Source organism: Capra hircus, unplaced genomic scaffold, assembly GCF_001704415.2.
Source record: "Capra hircus breed San Clemente unplaced genomic scaffold, ASM170441v1, whole genome shotgun sequence".
In the NCBI taxonomy this organism is placed as follows: Eukaryota; Metazoa; Chordata; class Mammalia; order Artiodactyla; family Bovidae; genus Capra; species Capra hircus.
In genome coordinates this window covers 1-7119 of record NW_017216144.1, presented here as the reverse complement: position 1 = coordinate 7119, position 7119 = coordinate 1, and the positions used below count along the sequence as shown (strand labels likewise).

Genomic DNA, 7119 nt, shown 5'->3' with positions numbered 1-7119 from the left:
GTGGTCTCTAGTCATTTAATTGTCAAGAAGAGGCTAGAGACCAGTGGGGCATGGTGTAAGGAAGGCGAGTTTAAAAAAATTGTGGGTAGGGGTTAAGATATGTGAGGTTAGTAAATCCTAGTCTCGACCATCAAGGGAAACAAAGCTGGGTGCTGGCTAGGTGAAATGGAATAGGGAGGAAGTTTTCCATAGCAGATTCTTTGGGGGCTGGGGAGTGGAAGAATCAGCAACTGTGACACTGAAGAAGCAACACTATTGTCAAGGAATTCCTCATATTTCCTAACAGGTGCATAACAATGGCACAGGGAGTATGTGACAAGGTCTCCAGTGAATCACTCTGCACTTCCTGAAGAAGGATAAAGAAGTCCATGGACAAGAGAGATTTGTGATATCAGCATGAGTGTGGCAATTTACTTTTGAGATTGCAAGCATGTGGAATTTAGGGTGGGAAACAAGTGCATCAGCCAGTCCTGGGATATTCCCCCTGGGAGAAGCTGCCTGGTCTTTATAAAAGGAGTCTCCATCACAGTGCTGTCATTGTCGTGACGGTCATAAGTCTTCTTTGAAGCCTCAGGTGAGCGCTCTTAGAGATCTTTATGGAACATGGGTGTTGGGTGTAATCTGGGGGTAGAAGTGGATTTAACTGAAGCAATTAGTGCTGTGTCCAGGAAAAAGAAGATAATGAGGATTTAGGGATATATTGTTGGTATTTGGTCATGAATGCGATCTTAAATGTGAGGAGAAAATGGAGTCAGGGGCACAGTCCTTAACCTGAGAGAGAGTAAGGGGGATGAGATACTGTGCCACAGCACAGCACACATTAGTTCCAAATGCCCCTTCTCAGCGTGCAATCCCACTGAGTGCCTGGTTTGGGCCTTTGCATTTTTCCTCAGAAGCCCACAGTCAGGTCAGCTTAGCCAGCAACCAAGACCTCATGGGAGAAATAAGTAGAGATTTGTTTGGGGATTGGCTACAAGTTTATTATCCAGATTCTTCTTCAGAGTATGTTTGTATTCATACAACACTTGTGTAGGTAATTTTGTTTTAGAAAATTGTAGGAGAGACTAACCAGAAAAGACTGAAGATCTGAGAGCAAGAGATACTAAAAAAGAAGGGTGAAGAAGCTCTAAAAAACCATAAATACTGTATTAGGAATCCAGCAATGTCCTTAGTGACGGCAGAGTGTAGTTGGCGCTGCTAAATGTTCTACCAGTCAGACTCTAGTTATGAAGAATGTTGTCTGTTTGTATTTCAGATTCCTTGAGACCCAAGAAGGATGTCTCACCACCAGCATCCACATCCTCATCCACATCCACACCAGCATCCGCATCAGCATCATCATCAGTGCAAGGAGCCCTGCCATCCACCTCCAAAAGTGTGCCCACCGAAGTGCCATGAGCCTTGCCCATCCCATCCATGCCCACCTCCAGTGAGCCAGCAGAAATGCCCTCCTGGGCTGCCATGCCCACCATGCGAGCAGAAGTGTCCACCCAAGTCGAAGTAACAGCACCAGATTTCATCTGGACCAAGAAACAACATGATCCAGGCTCTTCCATTTCCTCCCTTCGGCCGTGGTGACGGAGTGCATCTTCCTTAATCTCCCTCCTGGACTGACAGCTGACAGAGAAAAGGCTTGGTTCCTGAAGCTGACACCATGTTGGTGGAAGAAGAGCAGCAGGTTCATCGCTTGATCTCTCTTTGCCATCTGTGTGTCTGTATCCATGTTGCGAAATCTACCCCCTGAGCAAATAGTGTGTGTATTCCTTTGCTTCTCCAATAAAGCATATTCATAGCCCTTAATATTTCTTTCTTTCATTATTTGGTTTTGTTTTTTTTTTTTGCAGATAGTATTTTTTAATCTCTTCTGTCAGCTACAAGCTATTCTTCTGAGTGTTCCTTTTCATTCCCTTTGGATTATCAGCATTAGACTTTTCCTTCACTGAGTTCAGCTTTGCCTGAAATATGTCTTTTGGACTGGATCCATCAAAGAATTCCTTCAGTGGTTTCAGACTTCTTTCTATCTTTGTCTACCTTGAAGACCCTGAAAAGAATTGAATTCTCTCAGTCTCAGATTCCTTATTTGTAAAACCACTAGGCAAGAATCTATTCAACTCAGTGTACTCATAGAAAGTAATTTATTCACAAAGGTTTCCTAATTATTAACACATGCCAGGCAGTCTCTTATGTTCCAGGGACATGAAGATGGTGACTAAAGTCCTTTTTCCATCTAAACTCTTAAAGGGAGTTTGCACACACACACACACACACACACACACACAGATACAAGGCAAATAATAGTGATGCATAGTGATATTTTAGAGACAACTGTGTAGAAAAGCTCTTCCAAAGTGACTTTTAGGGCAAAGACTTGAGTGAAGAGAAGAATGAGCCTTGAGTATCTGGGGTACACTGTACCAGTGAGAGGCAATGGACGAATGCTGAGGCAGGGCAGAGTAACTGCAGGGATAACAGTCATCCAAGAGACAATGTCTCCAAATGGGGTTGAAGACATTGGATCTGAAAGATGTAGCCAAGAATTTGATACTTTATTCACAGTTTTCCAGCCATACTCTGCTGAAGTTCAAAGTCTCTCAACTTTATGTAATTCTCTACTATCACATCTATTTTCTTTTAAATGGAGGGGTACATATGATCTTTTCAGAACAGTTTTTAAAAAAGGTTAAAGGACTAAGGAATATATGCATACCTGTGGCTGAGCACTGAAGAATTGATGCTTTTGAACTGTGGTGTTGGAGAAGACTCTTGTGAGTCCCTTGGACTGCAAGGAGATCCAACCAGCCCATCCTAAAGGAGACCAGTCCTGGGCATTCATTGGAAGGACTGATGCTGAGGCTGAAACTTCAATACGTTGGCCCCCTCATGCAAAGAATTGACTCATTGGAAAAGACTCTGATTTTGGTAGGGATTGGGGGCAAGAGGAGAAGGGGACAACAGAGGATGAGATGGCTGGATGGCATCACCGACTTGATGCACATGAGTTTGGGTGAACTCCAGGTGTTTGTATTGGACAGGGAGGCCTGGCATGCTGCAATTCATGGGGTCGCAAAGAGTTGGACACGACTGAGCTAACTGAAATGAACTCAAATGATGGCTGATTCACATTGAGTTTTGTCAGAAAACAGCAAAATCCTGTAAAGCAAGTCTTCTTCAATAAAAATTAAATTAATTTAAAAAATTAATTCTTTTCCAAAGCACAAATTTATTTTATAAGAGTGATGATAGGAAAGGTAGCTCTGTTATTAAGTGTTCCCATCTTATAGGGAAGTTGACTCCATTAAATCCCATCACCTTATAGGAAACAAAATACGTAGACAATTTTACTGTTGTGCTTTCAACACTAAAAAGATCTGATTTTATTTTTAGGGGTGTTGACTTTGTACTCCTGGATAGGTAGTGCACTAATATTTTTGACACACTTCCCTCTCCAATTTTGTCTTGAAGAAAAACAAGAAAAAGAAAAACAAAAAATAAAATTTTTTGATTTTAGGAGAACTTGATCAACACATTCAGAAAGTTCATGAAGCTTTGCTGTATGAAGTGGGTAATCACAGACTGATCTCTTTATTTTCAAGAAACATGAAAGTTAAGAAAAAGAACACTATGACCTCCTCAAAGACCCAAATTTTCTTATTAAATTGCATCCCATACCGTCTCCACCTAGAAGTGACCACAGTCATGACTCCTAATATTCACTTTCTTGGTTTTCCTTTATGGTTTTCAACCATCGGTATAGGAATATCTCTAAAAATTATAGTTAAGTTACTAACGTTTTGCACTATATAAATGGAATTATACTGTATACCATAGGTTTTGTCTCTCATCTTTCTGTTGACACTATGTAGCTTTGGTTTATCCACTAGTGAATTTTAGTATATCATTGTATGGCTATATTTCTCTCCTTGTACTATTGGTTGACCTCAAAGTTGTTACCTTTTTGGAGCTGTTAGGAACATGCTAGGACATTTTCTTCATGTCTGTTAGTGCACATGTTCACACATTTCTCTAGGGGATGTTCCCAGAAGTATCCCATTTCTACTTTTATCAGATAACGCCAAATTATTTTCCAAAGTACTTGCAAACAATTCCAGACTCCTCCCAGAGGTGCAGTGTATTTGCTGCTTGTTCTGTGTCTCAATTAGTTTGTCATTTCCACACTTTTGAAGGCTTTACCCATCAGGTTTGCATGTTGAATACTCTTTTTAAAATGTTAGTTATTTTCAGAAGCTCTAAGAATAATCTTGTTGGCCATATTAAGGCATTTTCTTTGTAAAGTGACTGTTGTCGAGTTTTCTCTTCAGTGTCTGTTTATGACTGACTTTATAAGTTATTTACGTATTTTGGATACTGAGTTTTAACAACAGTTAGCCTAACACCTGGCAGCCAAGATTTTCTCCTATGTTTTCCCTCCAGAAATTGTAGAGTCTCAGATCTTATGTTTTAATGTGTGATACAATTTGTAGTTAATATTTATATGATGTTAGGTAATGGCCAAGCTTCAATTATTTCTGTCTCAGTATCCAACAGTTTGAGTACCATATATTGACAAGGTTGTTTTTCATCTGTTGAATTACCTAGACACCCTTGTTGAAAAATCAGTTGACCATGGATGGTGTGGATTTAAGTCTGGATGTTCTATTATTAGTGTTGATCTCTGTGTCTTTTCCTTATGGGATAGCATCCTGTCTTAATTAGTGCAGCTCTATAATGCAATCCTGCGATTCATTCAGCAATGTTGATTTATCTTTAACTTACAGTTGAGAAGTGTCATAGATATAAATTTTGAGGCCGTTAGGCCATCAGCATAGTATGGCTGTCAAATTATGAATAAATAATGAAAATCATTACTAAATCTTTGGACCCCAACCTCTCTGACCCCATTTAGAGGCAGTGTCCTCCTTGATCACTGTCCTTTCAGTGGTTAATTTCCTCTGCCTTAGCACTTGCCATCACCTCTCATGGTACAGTGTATACCAGGTCCACTCAAAGCTCACTCATTTCTTCACTCAAGTCATTGCCCCAAAAGCCACTTTGGAAGAGCTTTTCTCCCAAATTTTCTCTAACGTATACACATGCAGGACTATTAGTTGTCTTCTGCTGTATGTGTGTGTGCAAAATGCCCTCAAGAATTTAGATGGATAAGGATGTTGGTCACCATTATCATGGCCCTGGCATATAAGAGATGGCCTGGCATGTATCAATAATTAAGAAACTTTTGTATATATATTAATTTCTATGAGTACACTGAGTTGAATACATTCTCTCCTAATTTTCTCAGGTAAGGAAACTGAGGCTGAGAGAATTCAGTTCTTTTAAGGGTCCTACAAGGTAGAGAGATAGACACGTTTGAAACCAATGAAAGAATTCCTTGATGGATCCAATCCAAAAGACATGTTTCAGGGAAAGCTGAACTCAGTGAAGGAAAAGTCTAACTCCAAAAATCCAATGGGAGGAAAAGGAACACACGGAAGAATACTTGCAGTTGACAGGAGACGATTAAACAACACAAAGTGCTAAAAGAAAAACATAAGAAGAAATGTGGACAAAACTATGACACAGGCTTTATTGGAGAAGCAAAGAATAGACACACTAAGTGCCCACAGGCTAGAGATCAGAACCCGGATTACAGACAGGCACAGGGCAAAGAGCAATCAGGCGGTTGCTCTTTATCCCACAGGGCGGTGTCAGCTTCAGGAAGCAAGCCATTTCTCTGTCAGCTGTCGGCCCAGGAGGGAGGTTAAGGAAGATGCCAATCCATCACCATGGCCGAAGGGGAGGACAATGGAAGAGCCTGGATCTTGTTTCTTGGGTGCAGATGAAAATCTTGGTGCTGTTACTTCCACTTGGGTGGACACTTCTGCTCCCATGGTGGGCATGGTGGCCCAGGAGGGCATTTCTGCTGGCTCACTGGAGGTGGGCATGGATGGGGTGGGCAAGGCTCATGGCACTTCGGTGGGCACACTTTTGGAGGTGGATGGCAGGGCTCCTTGCACTGATGGTGATTGGTGATGCTGCTGCTGCTGTGGATGTGGATGTGGATGCGGATGCGATGCGGATGTTGAGGCATCCTTCCTGGATCTCAAGGAATTCTGAAATACAAACAGACAGCATTTGTTCATAACAGAAAGTCTTACTCTCCCATTAACAGGGAGCCCTGTTCTACCACTTTCTAAAGAAAAAATTCCTTACACAAGTGCTGTGTGAATACAAGCACACTCTGAAGAAGAATAATCAGGATGTGAAACTTGTAGCCAATCTCAATACACATCTCTACTAATTTCTCCCATGAGGTCCTGGTTGCTGTCTAAACTGACTTTGACTGTTGGCTTCCAAGGAGAAATGCAAAGGCCCAAACTCAGCACTCAGTGGGACTGAAGGCTGGGAAGGGTGCACTGAAACACGGCATCTCATCTCCCTTAGTCTCCATGGTTAAGACTGTGCCATTGACTGCATTCCTCCGTCACATTTAAGAGCACAGTTAAGAAGTCAAGAACAAGTACTGAAAACTACCCTAAATTCTCATTATCTTCTTATTCCCATAGAGAGCACGAATTGGTTAAAATACAGCCACTTCTACGCTAAGATTATATCCTACCACACGAGTGCTAAAAACCTCCAAAACTGTACTCACCAGAGGCTCCAAAGAAGACCTATGACTGAGTATCACGAAGATAGCAGCACGGTGGTAGAGACTCCTTTTATAAGGGCCAGGCAGCTCCACCCAGAGGGAACATCCCAGATCTGGCATGATGCACTTGTTTCCCACCCCAAATACCATGTGCTTGCGATCTCAAAAATAAATTGCCACACTCATGCTGATATCACAAAGCTCCGCTGCCCATGGACTTCCTCACCCTTCACTGAGGGAGTGCAGAGTGAGTCACTCCATACATTGTCTCAAAGCCCCAGTGCCAATGTCATGCACCAGTTAGGAAATATGAGGAATTCTTTTGACAATGGTACTGCTCCTCCATGGGTTAAGACTGTGCTTCCCACATTCCCCAGCTCCCTACGCATCTGGTATGGAAAACTTACTATCCCATTCCATTTCACCTTCAGCACCCAGCTTTGTCTCCCTCAATGGTAATGACTAAGCTTTAC

The 7119-nt window shown here is 41.8% G+C and overlaps 1 long non-coding RNA gene across 1 annotated transcript; it reads left to right on the top strand.

Annotated features, from left to right (window-relative positions):
* The first annotated feature begins 415 nt into the window (after nucleotides 1-415).
* LOC108635453 lies at nucleotides 416-1800 on the top strand. The gene is made up of 2 exons (XR_001917804.1): nucleotides 416-574; nucleotides 1256-1800. It is a non-coding gene; the product is annotated as an uncharacterized LOC108635453 (long non-coding RNA).
* Nucleotides 1801-7119: the final 5319 nt, after the last annotated feature.